Here is a 26,492-nt window from a genome sequence, read left to right as displayed (position 1 = left end):
TGGGTACAGGCTGGGTGGTGTAGGTTGAATGTTTAAGTCCCTCCCTGAATTCATATATTGAAATCCTAACCCCCAGGCCATGGTATTTGGAAGTGGGGCCTTTGGAAAATGATTAGGTCATAGGAGTGGAGCCTTTAGGAATGGGATTAGAGCCCTCATAAAAGAGACCCCAGAGAGTTGCCTTATTCCTTCCGCCACATGCAGACACAGTGAGAAGATGGCAATCATGAGCCAGGAAGTAGGTCTCACCAAATACTCCATCTACCTGTGCCTTGATCTCAGACTTCTGAGCCTCCAGAACTGTGAGAAATACCGTTAGGTTGTTCATAAACTGCCCTGTCTTGTATTTTTGTTATAGCAGCCTGGATGGACTGAGACGGTAGGCAGGGGTTTTCACCTCTCCAACCCTCCAAGCCTTGGTTTCCCTGTCTGTCTGTGAAACAGTGGTGGGGCGTCTCCTTGCAGACACACAGCAATGCAGGTATTACAACCTGGGCTGCCTGCCCAGCCCAGTGCGCATGGTCAGGTTGGAATGCTGCCAACTCCCAGTGGCTTCTAAAGCGCCTGTCCTGCCCAGGTCCCTCCCCAACCCATCCCAAGACTCACCTGGGCACTTACCCTCCCAGAATTCCTGGCATCCTCATGGAGCTGCCTCCTAGGGCCCTGGAGGCTGATGCTATTCCATCCACATGGGCCTGTCTTCCGTCTGTCCTCTGCCCACATTTGGGTCCCAGGGCCTCCCAACATGCCCTGGAGTGGGGGCGGGGGGTGTGTGTCCCACCTTTTGGGCCATCCTAGCTGTGCTCTCAATCCCTGCCAAAAAGGTGTCAGAATTCACAGCTTCTTGGAAGGATTTCCTAAACAGTTGTATTTAATCTGGAAGGCCGAGATGCTCAGGGCACAAGCAACAGTGTGTTAATAATGGTGGGCCAGCAGTCAGCAGAGCCAACGATCTGCCTCCAAGGGCAGGACAGAAGAAGGGATTTGGCACAGGCCTAGAGGGAGGAGGGAGGGGAATACCTCGGGCTTTGCTTGAGATTGAACCCAGCTATAGGGCAGCCATCTGCCAGGCTCTGGCCTCCTCCCAACTTTTATTCTATATCAGTGGGGATCAGGGAAGTGCAAGTAGCGGCCATGCCCACCACGAAGCATTAGTGGTTCCCAGAGGCTGCTGGAGACAGGGCCTCCTCCTCCAAGAAGACTTCCAGAGACATCTCCAGACCTGGACCTCCATACTGGTCTGCCCCTCACTTGCCATGGACCCTGGCTTGGTCAGGAACCCCCTTGAGCCCCAGTCAGGCCTTGGATGGGTTTGTGTTTGCACCAGGAGCTCCATCTTGTCCCTGCTCCTTGGGGGTTCCCTTTGTGGTTAGGGTGTCCTTTGAGTCCTTGCCTCACCCTCTCACCCTGCCAGGCTCCTCTGCCTCCTTGCCCAACTGCTGTGTGCCAGTCTGTCAGGACCACCACCTTTGGAGGGTGAGGAAGTTACCAGTTCATAAAAGCCCACTTCCTTCCAGGTGCACACAGCCTCCTCAAGCATCTCTGGGCATCTTGCAGATGAGGAGACTGAGGCTGTGAGAGGCAATGGTACCCACACAGGTCACACGGCCATCCTGGGACATCTTCCAGTTCACACTGACATCTGTGTCTCCTGGGAAGCTGTTTTTCCAGGGATAGCACTTCCAAGTGGTAGAACTTTAGGTCCTTCCTGACCCTGGAAAGGAGAGCAGGGAAACCATGGGGCAGGGATGGATGTGAACACAGACCCTCTCCAGAGGTGGACTCATTCAGGGTGGCCTGTGGCCAGTGCACTGCTGAAAAGTCAGGCCATGGCCCTGTGTCACCTTCAGGGGGAACAGATTCATCTGTCCTACTCCTTGGTCATGGTGTCTAGCCATGGGCTAGGCTTGGTGGGGGTCTTTTCTTGCCAGCACTGTGTGGGCTGGGAGCATCCACCACTCAAGCTCTGTGTTTACTCACTCCCCCTTCCCCCAGCTGCTCCCCCAGAGGGGTCTCTCATTGTCAGCCAGCTGAGCTCCACCACGGGTTCTGGGCCTCCCATATTTCCCTCTGCGAATGTGTGTCCCATGTCCGGGCATCCTCACTCCTGTCCCCACACTTCTCAATTGGCAGATCTTACTACTTGATTCCATGCTGTCTGTGGGGCAGGAGCCTGGACATCTCCTGAAATGAGTTTCTTGATGCCCTGTGGGCCAGGGACTGCCTACCCCTCTAGCACCCTGATGGTCCAGAGCCTCCCCTATCCTCCTGTCCCACTGGCCCAGCCTCTGGGCCCACTGGGGTATCTCCTCCTGTCCTTTGCCTGAGCCCTGAGGCTATGGCATTCCTGGGAGGGAGCAACAGCTCTGGAGTGGGTTCCCTCAAGGCAGTGGTGTGCTAGACCTGGCTCTCCCCAACTCTGACCACAGTGACAGCCCATTGGTAGCTCTGGAATCTGCCACTGTGGGAACACTTACACCCCAGAAACTAGCAGATGTTCCAAACCAGACTATTTCTTGCAGGTTGTGAAGCATTGACCATCACCTCACACTGGTCAGACATGGGGCTTGCCACGTACTGGGGTCATCCATGAAGAAGCAGCCCTCTACCAGGACAAGGGGGTCTCCTCCAGATGGATGCTCTGCTACCTTGTTCAGCACAACTGCTGCTGGCCCAGGCTCAGAGGCAAAACAGATGCCCTGTGTGGATGGGAAGGTGCCCTTGTACTGCCCACTCATACGACCTCCCAACCCTCCTAGGGTTTTTGCAGGTTGATTCCTGGAGGGAGGGGCTTCTGCTGGGGAGAATTAACCCTGGATTGCTTTTGTTCCTTGGCAGCTCAAACCAAAACAAGCATACAGCCTTCAGGGAACAGGACATGAGGATGTCTTAGACATAGAGTGCACCACCTGGCCCTCTGCCCTGGCTGGGGCCAGGCTGTTGGGTCGGGGCAGGGCAGGTGCTAAGGTTGGCAAGGCCTGTGGAGGCAGCACCGCTACTCCCTGGCTACTTGGCCTCCATTCATCAGCTTGAAGCCCCCCCGCCCACCCTAGCCTTTGAAGCTGCAATAAATATTGATTCTGGAAAATCGATGTATTTCTGAGGCCCTAGCTTGATAGCAAAATTACAAGGATCAGGGCAAAGTCATCCACGCACCCAATTCCAGCATCACTAAGAGCCTGGCAGGACTGAAAAAGTACTGGCCACATGTCCAAGCAACGAGTGCCAATGGCTGGGTCCACCTGAAGGATCAGAGTGGAGAAGAGGGGCTTGGCAGACACCAGCCCCTCCTCCTCACCTGACCATGGCTGAGGGGGTGTCCTCATGCCTGTCAGGGCCTTCCTCATGCCAACCCATCTGAATATCTCCCATTGATATGTATGTGCCTGGTGGCTGGGGTTCAGGCCAGAGCAGAGGCCCTTCCTCAGGGATCCCTCTGCAGCCCTTAATCTCCTTCCCCTTGTGGCATGCCCCCAAGATGGGGAGCTCACTTCCTCCAAAGCTACCTCTTCCATCTCTGACCCTAGCAGCACCTCACCATGGATCCAGGCCCACAGAAGTGGCACCCCCTCCCCAAATGCACACTCCAGGAGACAGCCTCTACCTGCTCAAGGTCATTCTGGCCATTTCCCCCAGCTCTGCCACCACCACCTTGACTGACCCCTCCAGCTCTCTGATCACTTTTGCCCTCAATCAGTCCAGATGCCTGCCTGGCCCATGGGGACTTGGGACCTCACTGCCCCTCCCTGCCCCTCCCTGCTTTTGCACCTGCTGCTCCCTGTACCTGAAGCTCTCACCCTCCCTTCTCTGTCCACCATTAAACCGCCCTCCGTCCTTCCTCTGAGCTCCCACCTGCCTGGAATTGTCCTTCCCTGAAGGTGAGGCTGGGGATCCAGGACCCTTTGAAGGAGAGGCTGAGCAGGATAACTCCAGAGACAGTGTTTTGGGTGGGTGGGCACCTGCCCACCCCGCCCCCCATGTGTTTCACCGATATTTCTTCAACTTCCTCTTGCTACTCCCCCTCATCTGCCCCCCCCCCAACACGTCCCATGATTGCAGCCTACTCTGCCTCTCTAGCTTCTCCTAGAACTTCAAGGCTCAGTCTGGTATGCTCTGGCAGGCGGCTTTATTTATGAGAATTTGGGAAATGCAGATGTGATGTTTCCAGCTAATAGCCCCAAATCACTCGTGCTGCCCCATTAGCGGGGAAACCGGCCTGTGTACATTATGCACTGCCTAAGTGGGAGCCGAGGCAGCGGTTTTATGACCCTATAAAACTTTGGGAGTTTATTGCTATTGAACAAACATGTAATCCGATGCTTCAAGTTCAATATATGTAGCCAACAGCATTCAGAGCCGGCTGCGGCTATGGCTGTCATGGACGGATCAGGCAGCCATGTAGGCTGAGCCACTGAGACATCCAGGGGCTTTGGGACTGATTGATGATTGATCGGCTGCAGGATGGGGGCAAGATTTGTGGTGGCCATGCTGGGTCCTGTCCTTCTGCATATTGAACAGCCCAGAGGGAAGGCAGAGGGATTCCTCGGCCAGCCACCAGGGATCTGAGGCTCATGGCAGAGGGTTGGCCCACAGCTCCCAGGCAGGGGGCTGGTTTGGGGATGCTGAGGCAGAGGCTAACAACAAAGGGAGTGTATGCTCCCTGAAAAACAGTGATCCCACTAGAGCTTCTGGTAGGGAGAGGCAAAGGGAAAGGCTGGGGAGGGGCCATTGGCTATACCTCACACACCAGAGGCCCTCCTACCAATCCCTTCATTCATCCATCTGTCTACCCATCCATCTGTCTATCCATCCAATCATCCACCCAACCATCGCTCCACACATCTGTCTGTCCATCTTCTACCCATCTATCCACCTAATCATCCACCTGCCCATCCATCCATCCATCCATCCATCCACTCATCCATCCCTTCTTTCATCTCTCCATCCATCCTTCTATGCATCCACTTGTGTACCCACCCATTCATCCACCCAACAATCCCTCCACACACCCATCTGTCCATCCATTGACATCCATGTCAATTCATCCATTCTTCTATCCCTCCATTCATCTACCTATCCATCCATCCATCCATCCATCCATCCATTGCTCTATTCATCCTTCTATTCATTCCCCTGTCTACCCACCCATCATCTGTCCACCTATATGCTCATCTACTTATCTGTATGTTCACCTATTAATTCACTCACCATCCACCTACCCACCTTTCCATTAGCCCTTCTCTCCCCTCACAGATGCCCTTCAACCAGGGGATAGAACTGCCCCCCAGAGATGACCCAAGCCGAGGAAAGCCTTTAGGACCTGCATCATCATTCAGAAATGCTGACACTATTGCTTTGGACTTGGCCAGAACACCCACACCCTCTTGCCTTGTGCTTCATCCCCTAGGAACCTCCTCTTCATGTCTGTATGCTTTATATATTCAGTCTAAATAATGGAGAACCCTGTGGTTAATGGTGGTTTATTTATGTTCTCCCAGTTTTGCTGTGTGCACACACTTTCTCATAAGTTCATATATGACTCTGTGTCTGGTCTTCATTTTCACTTTGCATTTTTGGGTATTCTAGCTGTTTCTACCTTTTCTGCAGTGACAAGTAAATGCTGTGGCCATACCAAGTCCACACAGCTGGGTCTGCCCCTCTGAGTCAGATTCCATCAGCACAGATTCCAGGAAGGGGGATTCCTCAGCTAATGTTTCAACATCTCATGACTCAGGACGCCAAAAAGCTGGCCTGCTAAAGCTGCCTTCAGTGGACAAGGGGCTTCTGTGATACCTGGCTGGAGGGGCTGGGGCATTCAATGGGGTTCATCTTTAGGGTGCTGCCTCATCTGCAATTTGCTGAATTCCTTGGTGTTTTGGCTTTGGATAGGCTCATGCTATGTTAATTTTATTAACTTTTTGTCATGTTAGTGTCAAAAATTTGCTCGATTCATTGCTTGCCTTTTAACTGTATGGTTTCTTCTGAGCCACCTGAGAATTTAGCTTTCACACAAAGTGTACTTATCTTTGCCTTTGTTCTTAGAAAGTTCTTTCCCATGGGAGATTTGGTCAATATTTGCCTGCTTACTTCCAGTTCTTCTCAATGGTTTCAGCTCTTTTCCTTTTGCACCACCTTACCCTCTAGCCCACATCTGTGGGCCCCACACTCCCTCCCTCTCTCCCCACCCTCCTGCATACATTTGTCTCAGTAGTCTTGGTGTTGCAGCTGCTGAGGGGACAGACTTGACCCTGGCCTCCAGAAGTGCAGACGTGCAAAGCAAAGAAAGCAGGTGTGGAGTCAGGGCTGAGGACTGAGGTCTGAGCTGAGGGCTGGAGGAGAGGGTGTCAGAGAGAGTGGGGAGTGCCAGGAAACTCTTGGAGTGATGACTGGCAGGGGGCGGGCAGCGCAGGACTTGGCCAGGGAGGGGAGCAGTGGACCGTGCTCTGAGATCAATTATGTCCCTGTGTCAGCTGTTTAGAACACCTGGAGCAGGAGGTAGGGCAACAGAGGGAAGTGGGGAGGTGGCAGAGTCAGGCAGGGGCTGGACATGAAGTCACTAAAGACAGATCTCTCTCCTGTGTCCAGAGCAGCCCCTGGCCCTGTTCATTGACCAGCATGGGAGCCGGAGATAAAACCTCTGTATCCCCAGACTGTGTTTGTTTTAGAAAGCTTTGCGGTGTCCCATGCAGGGTGCCTGAGGCAGGAGACACGGGATCCTGGCAGTCAGTTCTGTGCCACAAAGGTCTGGTCCAGAGTAGGTCGCTCTGGTCTGTGTGGATCTTGCTGCTTTAGGCCCCCCATATGCACTGAAGATTGATCCTCTCACCCTTCAAGGACAATCAAGTCATCAGAAGTTGATGCAATGAAGTTAATGAAATGCACCTTTGTGCTCTGGGAAGCCAAGCAGTCGGGTCGCTCTCTCCTCAGGACAGAGGATGCTCTCTTGAAACGAGCCCTTCCTGATGGTGGTTCCCTCCAGGCAGAGGCCTTACAGGCCTTATCAGCAACAGACGCTGGATGTCCTCCCACATAATTCATCTCTGTAGCTGCTTACGGTCCTGTTGGAGGCATTTCTTGCTGCAACTGACCTTGGCAGGACTGTAGGGGCTGTGGCGGTGGGGGAGGCCACATGCAAGCAGAGCAGGAGGGAGGCACCCTTCCTTCCCCCACGGCAATGAAGGCAGGTGAGGGGAGGCCTAGATCCAGTGTATTCAGTCCCAGCCAATAGGCAGTGAGAGAGATGGATGAGGCATGCCATGCCCCCTCCGAGGGAGCAGTTCCCAATGAGTGAGCTGACAGAATGCAGGACAGGCCCCCAGGAGTGAGCTCCTGCCCTGCCGTCTCAGCACATAGTGCTCCTGGGGATGCTGCGGAGGTGTTACCAAGCCAGGCATGGCATAAGGGGCACAGGTGGGGACGAGACCAGGCCTGTCCACAGATGGGACAAGATGGGCTCTAACGGTGATAGATGGGCCCCGTTCTTGGCCACAAAACCTGATGATCCAGGGTCAGGTGGAGGGTCGGCTTGGCTGGTCACAGAGAAAAGAGAGATTTGAAGTCAGGCTATAAAGCCCCATGAATCCTTGATGTGGCTGGACACTGCTTATATAACAACACTGGCCACATCAACAGAGGTTGGGGCCTGGAGGGAAGAAGGGGACAGGTCTTCAGGGTGGGGAGGAGCCTGAAGCTGTGGTAGGAGCAAATACCTGGTGGTTAGCCCCCAAAGCTGGGTGTGGGCCCGATGGCTGCTTGGGATACAGGAAGGCTGTGTCTCTGGAGTGGCCGGTGTCCAGGAGGCAGCGTTGGGAGCTCGAGGTAGTTTGCAGAGTTGGATTGGCTGTGACAAAGGCCTAGGACAGCTGCTGGTGTACTCAACCTGCAGGGGTGTGAGACGGAGAGTCAGGACCAGTGCCTTGGGAGGGACCCAGCATGGCCATTGAGCTGGGGGCCAAAGGGGGATGGGCCTGAGTCCCCTCACACACCCAGCCTCTCTCTGTGCAGGAGCCTCGTGGTTATAGCTGAAAAACAACCCCATTAGCTCTGGGGTGGGGCAGGAGCCACATCCAGAGGATTAATGGTCAGAGGGGAGGGACTGCTTCACTTCCTAGCCTATCGAGGTAATTATCATTCTCGATTAGCACTTGACCTGTGGCCTGCACTGGGCGCCTGTCAACTCGTTACTGCTAATTGCAGGGACTGGTGGCACCTCTGGACTCCTTACCTGGGTCTCAGCCCCTGCCCCATGGGGGCCAGTGGGAGTGGGGAGTGGGGAGGGGAACACCCACCAGGAGCTGGAGCTCCAGTCAGGCAGTGCCTCCAGCAGCCCAAGTCCCCACAACTGGGCCAAGCCCCTCTGCTCTGCATGCATTTTAGTCCCCTGGCCTAGAATCACCGGGATTCTTGGAGCTCTGTCTCACCATGTGCCCAAGGGATTTAAGAGTGGAACTCTGGGTAGGTCCACCTGTGGTAGGGTCCACAGGGTGGGCATGACTCTGTCCCAAAGCCCTGCCTTCACCCCTACTCCATACCTCCCTGGCCCACCTTGTCTTGGTGCCTTGTGACTGCTCCTTTTTGCCCACATGCCACTTCCAGCAGGGGCCACCGCAAGTCCTGCAGAGTGGGGGTCATGGACTCAGTCAACAAACTCTCTCCTAACTATGCAGAGGGGCAAGGGCCTGACCTGGACCTCCCATGACATCATTGTCCATCTGTTCCATTGGGACAAGTGTCTCGCTAGAGGTGCAGGGCTGCCCCCAGGATGGCCTGGGCAGGTGCTGGTCCTCCCTGGAGGGTCCCCAGGCTCTGGAGCTCACCTGGGGTGGATGGCTCTGTTCTTGAAAGGTGTGACCGGGACTGCCTCTTCCACCAGGGCTGACCCAGGTAATTTCCATGGTCACCCCGGGTATGGCTGGGGCATGCAGACAAGGGCCCACTGTGTGCCCTGGGTGTCCTCACCCCTCACTTGCCTCTGCAGGTCCTGTGCCTGTGCTGCTTGGCTGCCCGGCTTCCCCTGTGGGCAGTCGGGCTCCATAATTCACCCAGGTCCATGCCCAGGAACCTTCCACTGGGCACAGATTTAAACATAGCTCCTGAAACCTGACGGGTCCCCCAGAAGTGGCCCCATGTGCGGCCGGGAGCCTCACTCTAGCTGGGGCCTGGCGCAGTTATGACTGGTGGGCGGACCTCACCACATCACGGGAACCAAGACGCAGCCTGCACAGCTTCGTTTCCACTGAGTTATGGGTTTAATAGCAGAGGAGCCGAGCAGGCCGCCAGGGATGCTCCTCGCTGGCTCGGGGGCCCCGGGGCTCAGGGCCGGGCCCTCATCACCCAGGCGCCTGCCTGCTCCCTGTCAGCCGGCGGAAGCAAGCCGAGAGGAGATTTATCTCCTCTGACTTTATGAGGTACTAACAGAGAGAAGGCTGAGAGGCAGCAGCTAAATAATTGATGGCCCTTGCTCACTCGGGGATCAGCCAGGCCTGGGGTGTGAGGGGAGGGGGCGGCCGAGTGCTGGCCACAGAGAGCTGGGAAACCAGCCAGAGGATGCGGGGCGGGGGGGACCCTGAGTTGGGATCACAGACACCTTGGGGCAAGGAGCAGAGCTCGAAGATCCCAGGGCCGGCTCACCCCCGACTCCCGCCTCACGCTCTGTCCACCCACCTAGCAACCTCACAGTTCTGTCTGTCCCATCCGCTGCCATCCCCTTGCCCCTTTGGGCCGGATGTGGTCCCCATTGGGCCTTGGGGCTCTGCTTTTCCTTGATGAGTGATGGGAGCTGAGTGGAGGTAGGGGATTTTGGGGTGGGCTGTGGCACCCTGAGCACCCCTTTTCCTGGCAACCTCAGCTTCCCTCTGAGGAACAGTCCCCACCTGCCAGACACATCTGTCCTCATTGTCTATATTCTCTCTCTTCGCTGTCTCTTTCTGTTCCTTACCCCATCTCCAGCAGCTGGGGACTGCTCCCTTGCCCAAGGACACAGGCCAGGGACAGGGTGACGTGCTATCCGGGTGGGAATGGGGCACAGTGTTTGGACCTGGAAGCAGGAGAGACACCAGCCAGGCCAAATGGGCTTCCGGGTTGGATCCCAGGCCACCACGAGGCCTGGGCATGCCCTCTCCCTGAGCGTTTCATTTTGGGGGAGCGTTTCATTTAACAGTGTTGTCAGTGATCACAGTTTGGCCACCCCAAGGTGGCATTCCTTCAGGAAGGGAGGTGATCACAAACCCCTCCGTCCCCCGCCCTGACTCCTGCTCACTTTACTCTCCCTAAACCAGCCAGGATCTTTACAGTGGAGGGATTTTATTTGCATTTTTATTAAATAAATGTTTGCTATCCTCTCTTGTGGCTGGCTAAGGGTTGGAGGGTCACAAGTGGATTATTTCCTGTGGCACTGAGGGCAGGGACCTGGGGAGGGTAAGGTAGAGAGGTCTCCCCCTGAAACTACTGTCAGGAATAGCTATATGACTCCATAGCTCACCCAACAGGCCCTGCCTCAGTGTCCCCTGCAGACTCAGGTCTGTGCTCAGGGCCCTTGGACCAGGTCTGGCCCATGGGACCTCTGCCCCTCTGAGGCTTTCCCAGTTGCAGGAATGGATGTGATAAGAAAACATTCCCATATCACGCTTCCCATGTGCCAGGGTGACAGGTGGCAACTGAGTCACAGACTCATGATGTGACCTGAGCTGCCACCATGTCGGTCACCACACTTTTGTCTTGGGGGCAGCCTTGGATCCCGGGGGCTGAGACCTGCTCCCCTGAGACCCTGGAGCGCACAGTGGAGAAGGTGTTTACCGGGTGGACAGAAGCCCGAGCTCAGACAGATCATCCCCTTGAGTTTGTTTTCAATTAACACTTGCTTGGTGCAGTTTTTTCCCTGTCAAACCCCCTTCCTGCAGACAAGCACCCTCTTGGCCCAGTGTTATCTACTGAGCCCTTGCTCAAATATAAGCAGCTTTGCTGCTTTCTAAACACAACTAATCCAATTAGGGCTTTGGGGTTGGAGGTGGGCAGCTCCAGCCTGTGGACGACCCTTGGAGTATCCATGGCTGGGGTTGTGAGGGTGGGTTCTGGGCCAGGGTCATGATCCCCTCCCTGTGACATCATGTGCCTGGCCTGGCCTCAGAGGAGGGCTGTTATGAGGATGCTGACCAAGCCCCCCACCCTGTGCCTCTGGTCCCTGCTGTGTCCCCACTATTCCTTGTATGCCCAGTCTAGATGATAACCGGCATAGGACACAGCACAGCCCTGCAGACTGACCACTGGGGCACCAGGCCTGATGCACCACATTTCCTGAGGGACTGATGAGAGTCAGCAGTGGGGCGGGACCTGCATCATGAGACCCCAGCCTCACTGGGGGGCCAGGGCAGACTGCCCTCAGCCTGAGACCCCAGCTGATCCACACCCCGTGCTGGCACTCCCAGGATCCTTTTGTCCCTAACTGTCCATTCCAGCCTTAGCCCCCTGCCCATCCTGTCTAGCCTCCTATGCCCGGAGGACACAGGGCTCCCTTGGGCCTCGCGCCCTTGGATTGGGCTTCAACTGGGGCCTTGGAGGGGCCCTTGCACTGGGTTTTGCCTGCCGTGGCAGAAACCACAAAACTAACCAGAACACACATAGCTCCCAGATGACAGATTCAATTCAATTCCACAAATATTGACCACCGTCTAATCCACTCGTCCTTCAGCACTGGCTTGTTCCTCCGAGGTTCCCAGCACGGCAGCTGCATCAAGCCGTTTAATCCTGGCCCCAACAATGTCACTGGGTCACAGTGAGGGAGCTGAGGCTCTGCCAGGCCCCCAGCAGGTGGGACCAGGGCTGGGGTCTGACCTCTGCACGCAGGAAGACCACCAAAAGCCACAGACTGTGACTGGGGGGGATAAAGAGGGGGCTTAGGCCAGAGGAGGGTCTACCAAGACTGGTGGGCCAGGGGTCAAGATGGTGAGAGGCCAGAGACTCTGCCTGGACCTCTAGGGTGGGAGGCTGGGTGAGCCCAGTGTACCCTGAGTCTGGGCCTGTGTGGGGCACCTTAGCGGGGCCTGGTGGCTGGATGGAGAGTAGGATAAAGCCACTCCTTGTGAAGGTCCTTTCTCTGGCAGCAAGACGGGCTCGGATGCCCTGGGCACACAGTGTGTGCTCTAAGCTCTTCCTGCCCCTCCTTGGGCCAGCTCCTGTCTGCTTAAGAGCTTCCCCTTGCCTTATCCACTAACTTGACTCTGCCCCTCACACTCTTTGCCCGAGACCCCTGTACCTTCAGTGTGGTTTCAAGCCTGAGGAGGCTGGGAAGGGGTCATGGAGGGGTCAAGAAGGGGAGTGTTGAGGGGCACTGTGCCTCTGTCATGACTCGTTGCTTGCGGGCCACTGCATGGTGGAACCTTGAATTGGGTCTGCAGAGGACCTGGAGTCTGGTTCCTGGTCATCTAGACTCAGGAGGGACAGCCATGTCCTGTCTCAATGGCCCTCTGATGCAGTACACTACAGGCTTCCCTGAGTGGTACCCCTGAAACCCTAAGCAGAGGAAAGCACATCCACTCATTTTTCAGGCTCTTGTCCTCTAGGCCCACCTGTGCAATGCCTCCAACCATCTCAACTGAGACTGAGGCTAGTCACTCACACCTTACAGAGAGTGAGCTGCTGGAGTGGCCCCTGACAGGCATGACGTGGGCTTTGGGGTGGTCTTGCAGTGAGCCTCGACTGTCCATATGTGGGGAGGAGCTGAGGCTCCAGGATAGCCCCTGCCACCTCAGCAGTCCTGACCTGGCAGCTAATCTCTGCCAGGCACTGCAGCTCCATGGTGACCCTGGGCACCAGGAAATTTATCAGAAATGGAACTGATAGATTAAAGTAGAATCAGGAGAATTGATTTTTCTCCCTGGGCACTTAAATGCTGCTCTCAATCAGGTGATCCACTCCTGGGCAGGGGTGGCCCTGGGGACAGAGGCAGAGGTGAGAGGGAGGCCCTGGGGACAGAGGTGGGTTCAAGCTCTAGCCTAGTCTCTTGGAGAAATCTTATGTGAAGTCCCTTCTCCTCTGGCTGGGCAGGAACCAGAGGCTGAACCCCTGTCCCACGGGCTGTGTGGACTGGCCAATCCTGTCCCCTCTGAGCCTTGGTAGCTTTGGCATAAGCCCAGGGGAGCCAGTGACTCATAACTCATTCACTCATTCATTCATGCATTTGACAAGCCCTGTGGCAAAGGGATAGTGATGAGCCTCCACAGGACGCACATTGGCAACTGAGACAGTCCAGACCCATGTGGGGAGCCTCAGCAGGCAAGGGACCCCTCCCCTCCTTACTCAGGTGCACCTGCTGGAGTTCACCTGTGCTTTCTGCTCTGCAGTCCCCACCCCGTCCTCCCATCCATCTTCTGCTGTGGAGCCAGGCATGGGTTGAGTTGGAATGAGCAGGATAGTCACCCCCTTGTTCTGGCTCCTGCGGCCCGAGACTATGGCTAGGGACACTGTGGGCACTTCAGGTGGCCTTGGGCCATGGCGAGGCTCCTGAGCAGCTGGAGTGTGGTCTCCACTGTGCTCTCCCTTGGACCATGACAGGTGTTGTTGGCAGGCACTGGTTGAGGAAGGGGAGGTAAGCCAGTGCCAGGACTGGCCCCAGTGCCACAGGCCCACCCCAGTCTGACCTTGGGAGACTGTGATGGGCCCAGGAGGCCCAAGGCAGTGGGTCAGTGCATTTTGGAGGCCTAGAAGGCCTCTTGGAGCCTGGAAGAGAGGCACTCCAAGCCCTGTGTTTGGGGATTGTGGGGTAGTGCCAGCATGATCAGCCTTGTTACATTCATCCCTGGACGCCCTGTAACACACTGCCTCTCTCTAAAAAAAAGCACAAATAAAACCCTGGTAGTAGTGACCAAGCCAGTCCAGATAATGGCTGGGATTTCTAGGCCCAGACTGGTCCCTCTCTAGGAAGTTCTGTATTGTCCCCCATCTCTGAGAATCTAGCTGGGGATCCCGGGGTTTGTCAAGTGTGTGTCTCAGCCTCAGTCTCCCCCTGCATTTGGCAACCTGACCTACAGGGTTGGTGTAAGGGTGAGATGAAGCAGCCAATCACCAGTATTAACCCCTGCAGGCTACAGACCCTAGCCCAGGGTCTTGAGTCAGGACCTTGTGTACCACCTGTCCAGTTATCTCTGGTAGCCCCTCCCAATCAGACGGTGGCCTCTGACCTTTTCTGGTGGCCCTATGGACCACAGGTGAAACGCTGAGCCATGAGACCAAAGGGCATGCTGAGGGCCAGCCTCCCTGGGTGACCTCAGGAGCTACAAGGGAACTAGAGCAAAGCAGGCCACTGCCTACTTTGGCCAGTACCAGGGCACATGGGATACTGGGTGCCCATTATGCTAACCATGCTTGAGCTGACGCCCTGCCATGCTGGCCACGTCTTCACACCCCCACCCCTGGAAGCTCTGGTCTCTGATCTCTGGGTGTCTGAGCCACAGCAGGCAATTGGGAGAGAAGGAGGTTAGACCAGGCCCAGATATGACTGTACCCCCCACCGGTGGGTTGGCCTCTGCCCAGGCCCCCTCCACAGGCCAATTCCTCCTCACAGCCAGAGAGGCCTGGGAACCACGTGACAATCAGAAAGTGAGAACAAGCGGAGACCCCCAGGCTGTCCCCCACCACTGCAGGGATGACAGCTGGCTGAGTCACACCATCCAGACTTGCTTCCTTCTGTTCCTGAAGCACCACACATCTCTGTTCACCATGACAAGCACTGCAGGCAACTCACCACCGCAGTCTACTGTCGGAGGGTCTGGGCTCCCCCAGGTGATGAGGACAGCTTGGCACATCAGTCAGAAACTCCACCTGCCCCAGCCAACCCTCAAGAGCTGGGTGGGCTTCTCCTCACTTTTTCCTCTGAGTACAGGCATGGCTGGTCGTGGGGTGCTGTCCTAGAACCCCAAATCCTCTTTATTGGAAACTGGAACTTCTTGGTGGTGGATGGTCCTGCCCCAAGCCCAGTGGGTAAATGAGCTTGGCGTTCTGCCTGAGGGTGGGGCAGCTCCCATGGACAACCACTTTGGAACTGGGCCCCCAAAGCTGGGAGTATGGAATCTGGGCCATGCTGGGTGGGGCCCAGGGCACTGGGAAGGGCCTGAAATTGTAGGTGGTCCTTGGCGGGAGGCTGAGAACACTGAGCAAACCCAGTGCAAACTTGGTCAACGAGCCTGTTTGCTCTGCATCAAAAGCTCGGGTATGGAAAGGGGCTGGGCAGGCAGGAGGGTGGTCAGTGGGCTCAGGCCTGGGCACAGGGTGCCGTTAGGGCAGCTTGCAGTCAGTGTCTGTCTGGCGTGGGGTACAAGAGCTGGCCAGACAACACTGGATGCTGTTCACGATCTATGCTGCCATGAAATCAAACCGGTCTTGGCCTCACTGAGTGTTCATCTCTGCTCGGCTTCCGTCCCTTGTGCAGCTTCCCTCACTCTCCCCACAGAGCCTCCTGAGAGTCCCCGTCCATGCATGGCTGCACTAAGACAGGCAACTACCAGCAAGTCCCCCAGTCTCCCTTCCCACTTGGTCCGGCCCACCCTCACCTGCCCTGCCAGTGCGGCTGCTATGAAGCTCCTGCTTGGCACCTGGAGTGGCGGGCTGCCTCTGGCTGAGGAGGAGACCTTCCTGCCTGGGCCTTGACCTGTGGTCAGGATCATGACCCTTGGCCTCCAGGGAGCTGGCCTCTATGACAGCATCTGGCCCTGAGGGCCTCGCAGCTGCTGTCACTTTCGAAGTCATAGGCTGGCAGCCAGAGGCACAGAAGTCCATATGGACGGTGGCTGTAGCTCTCACATTGCCACCACCAGGGTACAGCCTGCAGACCACTCTTAATCATCCTCCAGCCAGCCTTTCCCCAGACTCAGACCCCAACTCCCCAGGGAAGGAGTTCCTGGTTCCCCCAGAATGGCCAGTGAGGGTAGGAAGGCAGACCATTACTTCTCTCTGGCTGGGTAGTCCTGGTGCCACAGTGAGACCTGCGGTGCCTCCCCAGGCGGGGGGTCTGCATGCAGCTTTGACCCCCTGCTGTCCACCTGACGATGCCCCTCTGTCTGACTCCCAGTGCCTGGGCTCCAGGGCTCACCTTGACCTCTGCCCTGTCTTGGCACAGTACCCAGACCCAGTGTCGCTGGCCTGTGCTGCCAAAGGCCAGCAAAGCCACCCATGAGGAGGTCACCTCTAGATGACATGTCTTTCAGGCCTTTGGTAACCTCAGGGATGAGTTTTATGTGGAGAGAGAGAGACCGTTGCTCTCATCTCTGCTGCCTTATTTCTGTCTTCCCAGCTCTATGGGACAGAACCCAAGTCCTTGCCTGTCCTGTACCCCACTGTATGCCCACCTGGGGGCCCCATCCAGGGTGGTCCCCAGAGCGCTGCACCCCATGGTACCCCATCTCCACAGCCACTGAGCATGTGGGTAACTGAGCAGACACACCAACCATCTGCCAGCCCCCTGAAGTCACCCCCCACCCACCTCCTCAGTGCTCAGCCCAAGGCATCTCTGGATGATGAGGGTAGACCTAGAGTTGCTGCGGTGCAGAGGAAGGCCTGGAACCGCTAGTGGGCCCTCGGCTGCTTGCCTGACACGTGGGAAAGGGACTTGGCAATAACTGCAGGTGGGACACCCACCTCTGGATGTCACCGAGGGGTCTGCACAGAGTCTGAGTGAGAATGAAAAGCCAGAATGTGCTCATGTGTGTTCATGTGAATTGTGAGCCTGAACATGTGTGTGTGCAAAGCTGCATGTTCGAGAGCATCTCAGCACACATGTGTGTGAGTATGTGTACGTGTATATGTGTATGTATGTGTATATGAGAATGTGAGTGAGCAGGCATAAAAATGTGCCTGTGTGATGTGTGTGCGGGTGCATGTGAGCATGCAAGTATGTGGTGTGTATGCAGGTTTGTGCAAGTGTGCACCAAATGTGCATCAGTGTGAGTGTGTATGTTTGTGATGAGTGTGTCTGTGTGTACATGTGAGTTGGTATATATTGACAAATGTCTGTGAGTGTGCAGATATGTGTGAGTGTACAGGTAGGTGGTCCAGGTTTTACACTGATTTTGGTTTCCAGGGAATTAATTTTGACAGCTGGGGGGCCCAAAAGGGTGGCTAAGCCCTGGGGCAGTCCTAAGGCGGAAGTGCCTGGTTCCTGGCATTGGGTGCCATGCCCAGGATACTAGGGGTCCTCAGAGTGGAGCCCTTGGCCAGATGGTATTGTCCGGTGGAAGTCATTACTGGCCTGGGAGCTGGGCCTGGGCCCTAGGGCTAGAGGACCGGCCCTGACCCTCTTTTCCTCATAACCAGCAACTCACAAGGAAAGTGCTCACAGGGCAGGCCTGCCATGGGCCACCCTGACCACATCCCACAGAGGTGGCTGCTGTATTTCCTTATCCCCAGTGGTGAGGGTCCGCTCCACCCCGGGTCACCTGGGGTTCACAGCCCACGGTCTGCACTGGCCAATGTCCACCATCAGCAGAACACATGGGCACTGTGCAGTATTCTCTGTGAATCTGGGGGTGCGAACAGCCCTGCTGGGTGGGGGTGTTTTACATGCACAACACAGGCTCCTGGCACTAGTGGGTGTTTGCAGGCTCTAGTTTAGTTAGCACGAAGAACATTTCAGACCTGAGCTGCCAAGCCTGCGGCTGAGCAGTGCCCAGGGGTGCTGGGAAGAAGGAGGGTCCTGGCCAGGAAAGTGCTGCCAGAGGGGGATCATCAGGGTCCCCAGCCTGACTGAGCCTGAGGAACACAGGCTGAGGTCCTGTGTGTGCTTGGCTTGCATGTTTAATTCTGAAGCCCCAGCCAGGACAGCTGGGCACACCTCAGGGACCCTGCTTGTGGCACAGATACACCATCACTGACCCCATACCCCTCCAGGCAGCAAAACTGTAGACTCTGGGCCAGCCTTGCCCTTCCAGACCCCAGGGGGGCCACTCTACCTTCCATTTGGATGTCCCCTCCCCCACCACACCCACTTGCCCCCTCCTTCACAGCTATTCCAGGAGCACAGGGAGGGTGCTGAAAGCCGGGTGCAACTGGCTTCGTTGGCGTTTCCGGAAAATGGTCTCTCCAGGCAGGGAGGGCCTAACCCATGTTCCCAGCAGGGCTGTCTGGCTGGGGGGTCTGCGCCTCGCCCCTGTGCCCCGAAGTTCTTGGCTCCCCCCCCACCACAGCCTTTCTTGCCTGGGGGGGCCTCTGGCCGCCGCCCGCCCGCCTCAGGGTGTGAGATTTCACAGTGGCGTTCTCCTTGCCAGCTTGTGTCTCACGTAGGGGATGTTTCCATTTTTACAGCAGCAAGCAGAGATTCCAAGCGCCTCAGCCACAGCCGGAGCACGGCAGCCCCCGGGGAGCTGCTGCCACGTCAGGTGCTTTGTGGGGAGCGGGCTGCTCTGCCAGCCACGGCCCTAATTGCTGTCACTCAGGGAGCCGGCTCTAGCCTGGGGCGGTGTAGCGTGATGGGGACCTCACGGGTGGGCAAGAGCCAGAGGAAGGGTCTCCGGGGCAGGCACAGCTGCTGGGGGACTCAAGTCCTGCGTCTATGCCTGCTGGCAGCGCCACGCATAAAGACTCCATGGTGGTCCTGGGGCAGGAGCTTTGCTTTGTGGGACACACATCATGTAGGGTGGGTTGGAATCAGCCCAGGTGGGTTGGAATCCTGGCATTGCTTCCACCGGCCTCGTGGCCCTGGCTCAGATCCCAACCCTGCTAGCCTGTCCTGGGGCTGCTGTGAAGAGTGACCGAGGTGGCTGGCTGTGGGTTGAGGTGGCTCTGCTGTCATTGCCGTTACTTGGCTCTGTTCTGTTGCTGAATATTACCTGCAGACTCTGGCAGCATCCCCAGGGGTGGGAGGGACACACCGTCCTCCGTCACCTCTCGTCCTTGCTTGGGGTTGTCTCCCAGGAACCGCTGGAGTACAACAAGGACTGTTAGGAAGATTTTCTCAGAAATATTTGCTGCCCAGGTCACAGCAGGTCTGTGAGTTGACGTCCAAAGATCTTCATGAGCCACTGTGAACTCCACTCTGCCCCTGGGGCTTAGAAGGGAAAAGGACAGAAAAGGGGCAAATGGCATGCTCTGTAGTTTACAAACAGAATGATAAGAATTCTTAGGGAACAGGAGGAGGATTTGGCTTTACTGTCATCTAAGCTGTGCACTTTGAAAGAGTAGGGTGTTGTTTGGCCCATCACATAGGTGGCTGGGGCAGGGGATATCACAAGCATGAAGGGGCATTACTGACCCTGAATCCCTGGGGGCATCATCAGCACTGCAGTCCTGCAGGGAATGGGGCAGGAGCTGAGGGCAAGGGCGGCAGTCAGTCCTGGCCCAGGGGGAGGCAGCTGGGCAGGGAGGAGCTTTGCTGGGCTGTGCCTCCACCTGCCCCATGCCTGACCACTGGGATGCCTCCACAGGCTCCAGGCAAGGAGGAAAGGGTAAACTGAGTCACAGAGGGGCCAAGGTGGGCACAGGCTGTGGTTGGCATGAAGAGGAGTGTCCAGCTGGGCCCTGCACCATCTATATGTAGGGAATGGGGGCGCCTGGGTGGCTCAGTCGGTTGAGTGTCCGACTTCGACTCAGGTCATGATTTCACAGCTCGTGAGTTCGAGCCCCGCGCCGGACTCTGTGCTGACAGCTCAGAGCCTGGAGCCTGCTTTGGATTTTGTGTCTCCCTCTCTCTCTGCCCCTAACCCACTCGCATTCTGTCTCTGTCTCTCTCAAAAATAAATAAACGTTAAAAACATTTTTTTATATGCAGGGAATGATGGAGATCAGGATTGCCTGGCTTTGGCAGGTTCTGGGGGCCCAGATCCTAGGTGCCAGGGCCCCTGATGGGGCATTACCTGTGCCGTCCATTTGTAAGGCAAGAGGAGTGTCTTGGTGCTCACAGCAGCATCTGTGAGTTTTTACACATGATAAGGTAGGTGCAGAGGGGTCCACACACATGGGACTGGGGCCTGAGGGGATGGTGCCTGCCCCAGGTTGCCCAACAGCCCACAATGGCTATGGAACTGAGTCTGGGGGCAACTGGGTACAAATCCAGCCTCTCGAGTGGAGCAGCCCTGCTGTCTGGGGCCACACTGCCCTCCCAGTCTTGGTACCCTGCCAGGGTCATATGTGTGCAATTTCTGGATTTCCTGTCATTAAACCCACCTCCAGCCACCCTTGTCTTCATGGGGAAGGGATCCTGCCATAGATATTGAACCTCACCATGGATTCTGGCGCTTGTTGGGGGCTCCAAGAGTTGGGAGTTCCTCTGAGGCCCCATAGAAAATTCTGACTCCTTGGTCAAGGCCTGCAACACCCAAGTCTGTTTCCACTAATAAAATGGCACCTAATCTCCACGTGGGGGAGAAGACGGTACTTCTCCAGGCTTCTAGCCTCTTCCTGTCTTTTGTCTCTGTCCTTAGCAGGCAAGTGGTTCATCTGGGGATCTGGGACCTGCTTCGCTGGTGGGCGGGGCTTCTGTCATCCAAGGTGAGTGCCCTGTCTTGCCCTCTTTCAGACACAGGAAGTGCCTGTCTTTTCCTAAGTAATAGAATCCATACTTGAGTGCTTCCCAGGGCCCACCTACCTCTGCCTGCTCCTGACACTCTGAGCTTGGACTTCGGTGTGGGGTTGAGGGGTGTCCTGCAGCCTGGCCCTGGGCATGAATGCCTTGCCAGTGTGGTGCTGTTTTGGCCTCAGTCCATTTAAGAATCAGTTCCCACAATGTTCTGAATATATAATGACATGAGGACTTGGGGGCAGAGCTTCTCCAGAGAATAGTCCTTGGGGGCAGCCACCATAGTTTGATTGTCTACATACACGTGCACACAGGCTCACATGCATGCACATACATGTATACATATAAGTGTATACAAGCACACACTGGTGCGCAGGAGTGCATGCACAAACACACACACACACAAGTGGAGTTCATGGCAGGGAGGCCAGATGAGAAACAGTGGCTAGCAAGGGCCCAGGAAAGCAAGGCCTGGTGGCAGGCTGGGGCTAAGGCTTGGACCTTCCCTTGTACCTGATGGGGGGGTCTCTTTGGAGGAAGTGAGCCGGTGGGGCCAGGATTTGACATCTGAGCCGGGGATTTGAATCCCAGCTCAGGGCCACAGGTTAGACAAGTCCTTCCAACTGGCACATGGGATCCTACTACCCAGGCTGCAGGAGACACAGAGGAGGTACATCAGGCCTGTGGGATGTTGTGTCCAGTGTAGTGGGCCACCCCCTTGCACTACGGTCATGGGCTGACCAAAGGACCCATGAGCCCTGGAGGGACAGTGTATGTAGATGAACCTTGCTTGGGCATGGGAGTACACTTATGCCCAGCAGTGCCATGGGTCGAGTGCTGCTGACCACAGCAAGCCCTGGGCTGCAGACTCAAGAGCTCCTCCAAGAGTCAGTCCCTAAAGCCCTTAAGATGCTGCACTGTGACTCCAGGCTCCTCTGCTTGTCTACCCAGCAATCCTATGGGTGGCCAGTCACTGGAGCCTCTCCTGTGCCCACTAGGCCCATGGACACCGTCCAGCTCCCAGAGGGCTACCTGACAGCAGGAGGAGCCTGGGCCCCGCTCTGTTGGTTGAAAGAGCCCCAGGCTGCTCCTGTTTGGCCTTCTCCTGCTTGGCCTCCCTGCACTGTGCTGGCTGTGCTGCAGGAGCATCTTCCGATGTCCCTGAGGCCCCTCACAGGGACTGACCACCGAGAGAAGAGCTCTGAGAGGTTCCCAGGGGGCGGGTGGGGTGTCACGTGCAGGGAATAGCAGCTTGATTCTCACTGTCCTCTGGTCTATACTGCCCACTCACACCCCAAACCTGTGGCTCACACCCAGCTCTAGCCCACATGCTACCATGTCCCTGACCCTGGGCCATGGGAGTCCTCCACATCCTCGATCTCAGCCCATTGGGGTTTTGGGCCCCCCAGCCCAGTGCAGTATCCTTTGCTGTCAAACTCAAGCTCCCACCCAACAACCTGGGGTAAGGGCAGAGGTGGGTGGGGGCAGGGAAACACACTATGTCTTCTCCTGCGCTCTCCACATGAATTCACGGGGTGCACCCCCCAACCCTGCTCTGCATCCACCCTGCACCCCAGCCCTCAGCCCCTCCTGGCCCTAGTGCTCCTGAAAACCATGAAACATGGTTTTCATTGATACCTGTCAGCTCTGCCTCAGCCGCTCCTGCGCCATCCTGCCTGTCACCATTGCTGACACGGATTCTCCTTCCTGTCAGCCCAGGATGAGGAGGTCCCCAGGGAAATTGAGGCTGTGTAGCTTCCCTGGTAACCACTTTACTCAGCCTTCCATGTCCTTGGCCTCAGAAGTGCCCTCCATGCTAGACAGAGGTGCCAGGGTTCAGGGCGGAAGGACTGAACCTGGCAGAGTGGCTGGGTCCCCCCCAGTATGATGGGCAGTCCTGCTCAGGGTGAGGCCACAGTCATGGTGGCTCTGGGCTCAGGGTCCCACCACAGACTGCACACCCACTGCACAGATGCCTCTGCCCAGCAGAGCTCTCGGCACCCTCCCGGCACCCCTGCACGCCCACTGTGCTCTATGCCATTCTGGGACGCTGGTGGTCCCCAGGAGGCCCTAGAAGCCCAAGAGGGAGAGTTGCTGTCCCACCTTCTACACTCAAGCCCCAACCAAGTGAGGGAGGAGCTGGCCCAGAGGGATGGGGCCCACCGTGCCCCTGTGCACCCCCAAGACTCACCACCCACCCCTGGTGACCCCCCCTCCACTGTCCCTGTTGTCATGAACTGCCTGTTTGAAATCTAGGTTTTATTATTATTCAGCTATGCCGAAGCCAACAGAGCAGGAGACAACTGTCATTGAGAAGATAGTTGGTTACTCACAGATCCTAAAAGGAGGGGGCATACCGTGCTCCAGGGGGCCACCAGGAAGGGTAGGTCAGCGGCAGAGTGGGAGAGGGATACTGGGGGCAGGAGCCTTTATTGTGGTTTCTGAGGGAAAGCTACAGGGAAGCAGTCTTAGGACTGGTTAGTTTGAATGATTTCAGCACTGGGGGCATAGGGGCTATCCCTGGTTGTCTGGCATACGGGCCTGGGTGATCTGGACAGGTAGGCAGTGGCTCAGAGTGTGGGAGCCATGCAAGAGGTGGTTGGGAGTGGACTCTGGATTGATTAGTTTGTCTATGAAATGTGTGCTCGAGGATGAGTTGTTTGCGCTCTAGGGATTGGCTAACCTTGGGAGGGACAGTCCCTTCAGGGGCGGCCAGAACCTGAGATGTCAAAGCATCAGTATACAGAAAATAAAAGGCCTGGTTAACGCTGTACCTGCTGGGAAGGCCCAGGGCAATGGGGATGGTTCCTCGCGGGAGCTGACGCCTGGAGCCCCCTGTCTGCTGAGGAACCCAGTATGCTGAGGGCCCACCCTCCATGCCTGTCCCACTGAGCCATTCAGGCCTGTCACCCTCTAGAGTCACTGGGGCCCAGAGACCAGCCTGAGTGGGGGTGGGCAGAGCCCCCTTCCTAGGTCGTGTCTCTCCTGGCTGCCCATCTTCCCATGGTTGTTGTGACCGTTCGTTACAATTTTTATTTGGGTAAAATTTGGGAGTAAGAGAAGAAGGAGCCATCCCCTCTGGAGGGAACATCTCAGACATGGGACATTTTCTGTTTCCTGCTCTGTCTGTGTCCCCTGAGAATGTCCCTCTACCACTGTGACCTGGAACCCAGCTCCTTCGAATGTAGGTCCTCGCTTGTCTTCCTGCTTCCCTCTCGACACGACCTGCATGAACTCCTTCGCTGACTCTGCTGAGGCTGCGCAGATGGTACTCCATTGCTTTGTCCCCATCCGAGGACATCTGCCTTCTAGAAGGACAATGTGAGACACTGACATCATTCATGACTGGTGCCGTGTCTTGCTTCAGTCATCCAGTTTTATGGGCCCTGTTTTATGCTCTTTTCCTCCCCTTCCCTTTTTTTTTTTTTAAACTAAAATGATCCATTTATTGAGTTAAAGATTGCATATTCAGGACATTCACTCGGTAGGTGATTCTGCATAGTAAATCTAGAATGAACCAGAGACCTATTTTTATGTATTTTAAAAAATTCAGTGGCATATAGACCTATAATGTTGGGGAGAGGGGGGTTGGAGGGGAAACATTCTTTTTTTTTTCTTTAATGTGGTAAAATACATGTAGCATAAAATTTACCGTCTTAATCATTTTTAAGCGTACAGTTCAGTGGCATTAAGCATACTCACATTGTTGTGCATCCGCCCCCACCATCCACCTCCAGTACTTTTCATCTTCTTAAACTGAAGCTCTGTCCCCATTAAACACAACTCCTACCCCCTCCGCCAGCCCCTGGCACCCCCATCTGCTTTCTGTCTCTATGAATCTGATGGCTGCAGGGACCTCACATAAGTGGACTCCTACAGTACTTGTCCTTTTGTGACTGGCCTATTTCACCCCTCTGCTTTATACCTTTTTGCTGCCTGGCATTTTGGCTTTCTGTGTTCTGCAGCAATGGGTGGTCAGGTGGATAGATGTCCTGCTCTTAATTCTCAGGGCTTGAGTCCTGGTTTTCACAAATACACTTTACCCTCTGGTTCTCCAATTATCAAGCACCTCTGATGAAACAATTCTTGTCGCTTCCTAACGTGCAGAGCCTGGAAGAGGCATCTCAGACAGCTCTGTACCCCTCCAACCCATTCCCTGAGTTATTAGAACATCAGTATTGGCTCCATGAGTGTGTGCTCCCATGGCCCCAAGAGCACCCAGGCTCTGATGTGACCCCCCCACCCCACCGCCCCAGGGCCCAGGGAACTGTTTCAGGACAGCGTGAGTGGAGACTTCGTGGCTCTTAGGATGGCCTCAGGACCACAGGGATGAGCTGGCCCTGGGACACCAGAACTCAGGACCCAGAGTGCCTAGGAGACCCCTCCAAGCCCCTGTTGCCACTTCCCTACATGGTCAACCTCTCTGAGTGGCTGATCCCTAAGCTGGACCTGTGGCCCTCGTAGTGCCAGGCTTGTACCTCCTGACTTCGCTCCAGGGAGAAAGGGGGTCCACCTCCTGCTTCCACCTGAAAAATTCCAAGAAGGCATCTTGAATAGCCTGGCTTGAGTCATGCAACTTTCCCTGCACCCAATCACTGTGATGTGGCTAGGAGGGGGAGGTACTGGGACTGGCCTGGCCTGGGCCTAGAGCCCACGCTGATGCCTGGGGTATCAACATCCCAGCAACATTGTATCCTGCAGAGCCGCCAGCCTCACTGGGAGTTGGGCTCCAAGATGAGAGTGGACAGCCTGACCTGCAGCCTTGTGGTGGCTTGAACCTGAGCTCTGTGTTTCCAGTTGGAGGAACCAAGGTCCGGGTCGGGGACAGACTCACTGGGGTCACACAGCGAGCTGTGTCAAGTCAGAGTGTGATTGGGTGCCACTCACTATACTGCAACACCTCTTCAGGGAAACATTCCTGGCTTGGCCTAGCTGGGCCTGGGGTGGTCAGCACCGGATGTCACACTATGAACGGGAGACGCTCCCCCTATGCATCTGTCTCCAGTGTCCAGAATAGGACAAGTGCTTGGTGCAGTTACTGGGTTCAGTGGGCGTATCTCATGACCCGGATGTTTGTGGAGTTAATGATTATAGGTTAATGTTTGTGGCTGGGCTCTCTCCCCTGTCTCTCTTTGGCCTTCACCCAGCCACATGCCAGTTCTCCTGGGTCCCTGCTGATTTCTTCACACATTGACCCCTTTCTGCCTCCCTCCCCAAGTCTCTGTGCCACAAAAGCAGGGCCCGGACATGCTTTTTTCAGCTGGGACCCGCTCATGTGTGGGATGGGCCTGGCCTCCACTTTACCATCAGCGACCAGACCGGGGACCCTGAACCACATGGACCCCCCAGCCTGCAGGATGGGGCCAGGCCCCGGGCATCTTACTGTTGATGGGCCTGGAGTCTCCTCATTACGGGCAACACAACATCTATTTTGTAAATTATGAACCTTTGTAGAGGCCTGGCGAGATTTTGGCATGTACAGTTGACTATTTGAGGGTGGAGGGGGCCATGTGGAAACGACAAGTATTATAAATGGGAACTCGCTGAAAACACCCCGTTAGGGAGATTTACTCCGATCCTTAAATATTGGAGATTAATTTTTTGAAAACATCTATAAAATAAGAGATTTATACCTAAAACAATAACGTGCACTGTGACAGGATGGGATTAGAGGCAATTTATTTGTGTATTAGTCAAAAACTCAATTTCATATATTGTGCAGAAAAATTAAAACCCTTTCTGCATTTTATTACAAATTATGCATTCTCCATATATGGAGATAAATAATTGATAGCATTACAAATACTTAATCTAGAAAATATTTATTAGGGACAGACAACTCATTTTTCACATGTTTCATGGAGGACAATATTGCACACTTTAAAAAATTAATGATGACTTCTTGCAAGAAAAAAATGTCTACGTCCTAATTCCTTTGTTTAGCATCATGGTTTAGCTAAGGAAACGCGGCTGGGGAGCAAGACAGGGGCATGGG

At 55.6% G+C, this 26,492-nt stretch overlaps 1 long non-coding RNA gene across 2 annotated transcripts; it reads right to left on the bottom strand.

The window, feature by feature from the left end:
- Positions 1-713: 713 nt before the first annotated feature.
- Positions 714-15,848, bottom strand: LOC123381344. 2 transcript variants are annotated; one of them, XR_006588234.1, is made up of 3 exons: positions 15,543-15,848; positions 7,710-7,879; positions 714-1,714 (listed from the first exon to the last, which is right to left on the bottom strand). It is a non-coding gene; the product is annotated as an uncharacterized LOC123381344 (long non-coding RNA). The 2 variants fall into 2 exon arrangements; XR_006588235.1 differs by lacking the exon at positions 714-1,714 and adding an exon at positions 6,210-7,529.
- Between the last annotated feature and the right edge of the window lie 10,644 nt (positions 15,849-26,492).

The sequence above is a fragment of the Felis catus genome, chromosome D3, assembly GCF_018350175.1.
Source record: "Felis catus isolate Fca126 chromosome D3, F.catus_Fca126_mat1.0, whole genome shotgun sequence".
Classification (NCBI taxonomy): domain Eukaryota; kingdom Metazoa; phylum Chordata; class Mammalia; order Carnivora; family Felidae; genus Felis; species Felis catus.
This window is presented reverse-complemented; position numbering and strand designations above follow the sequence as displayed.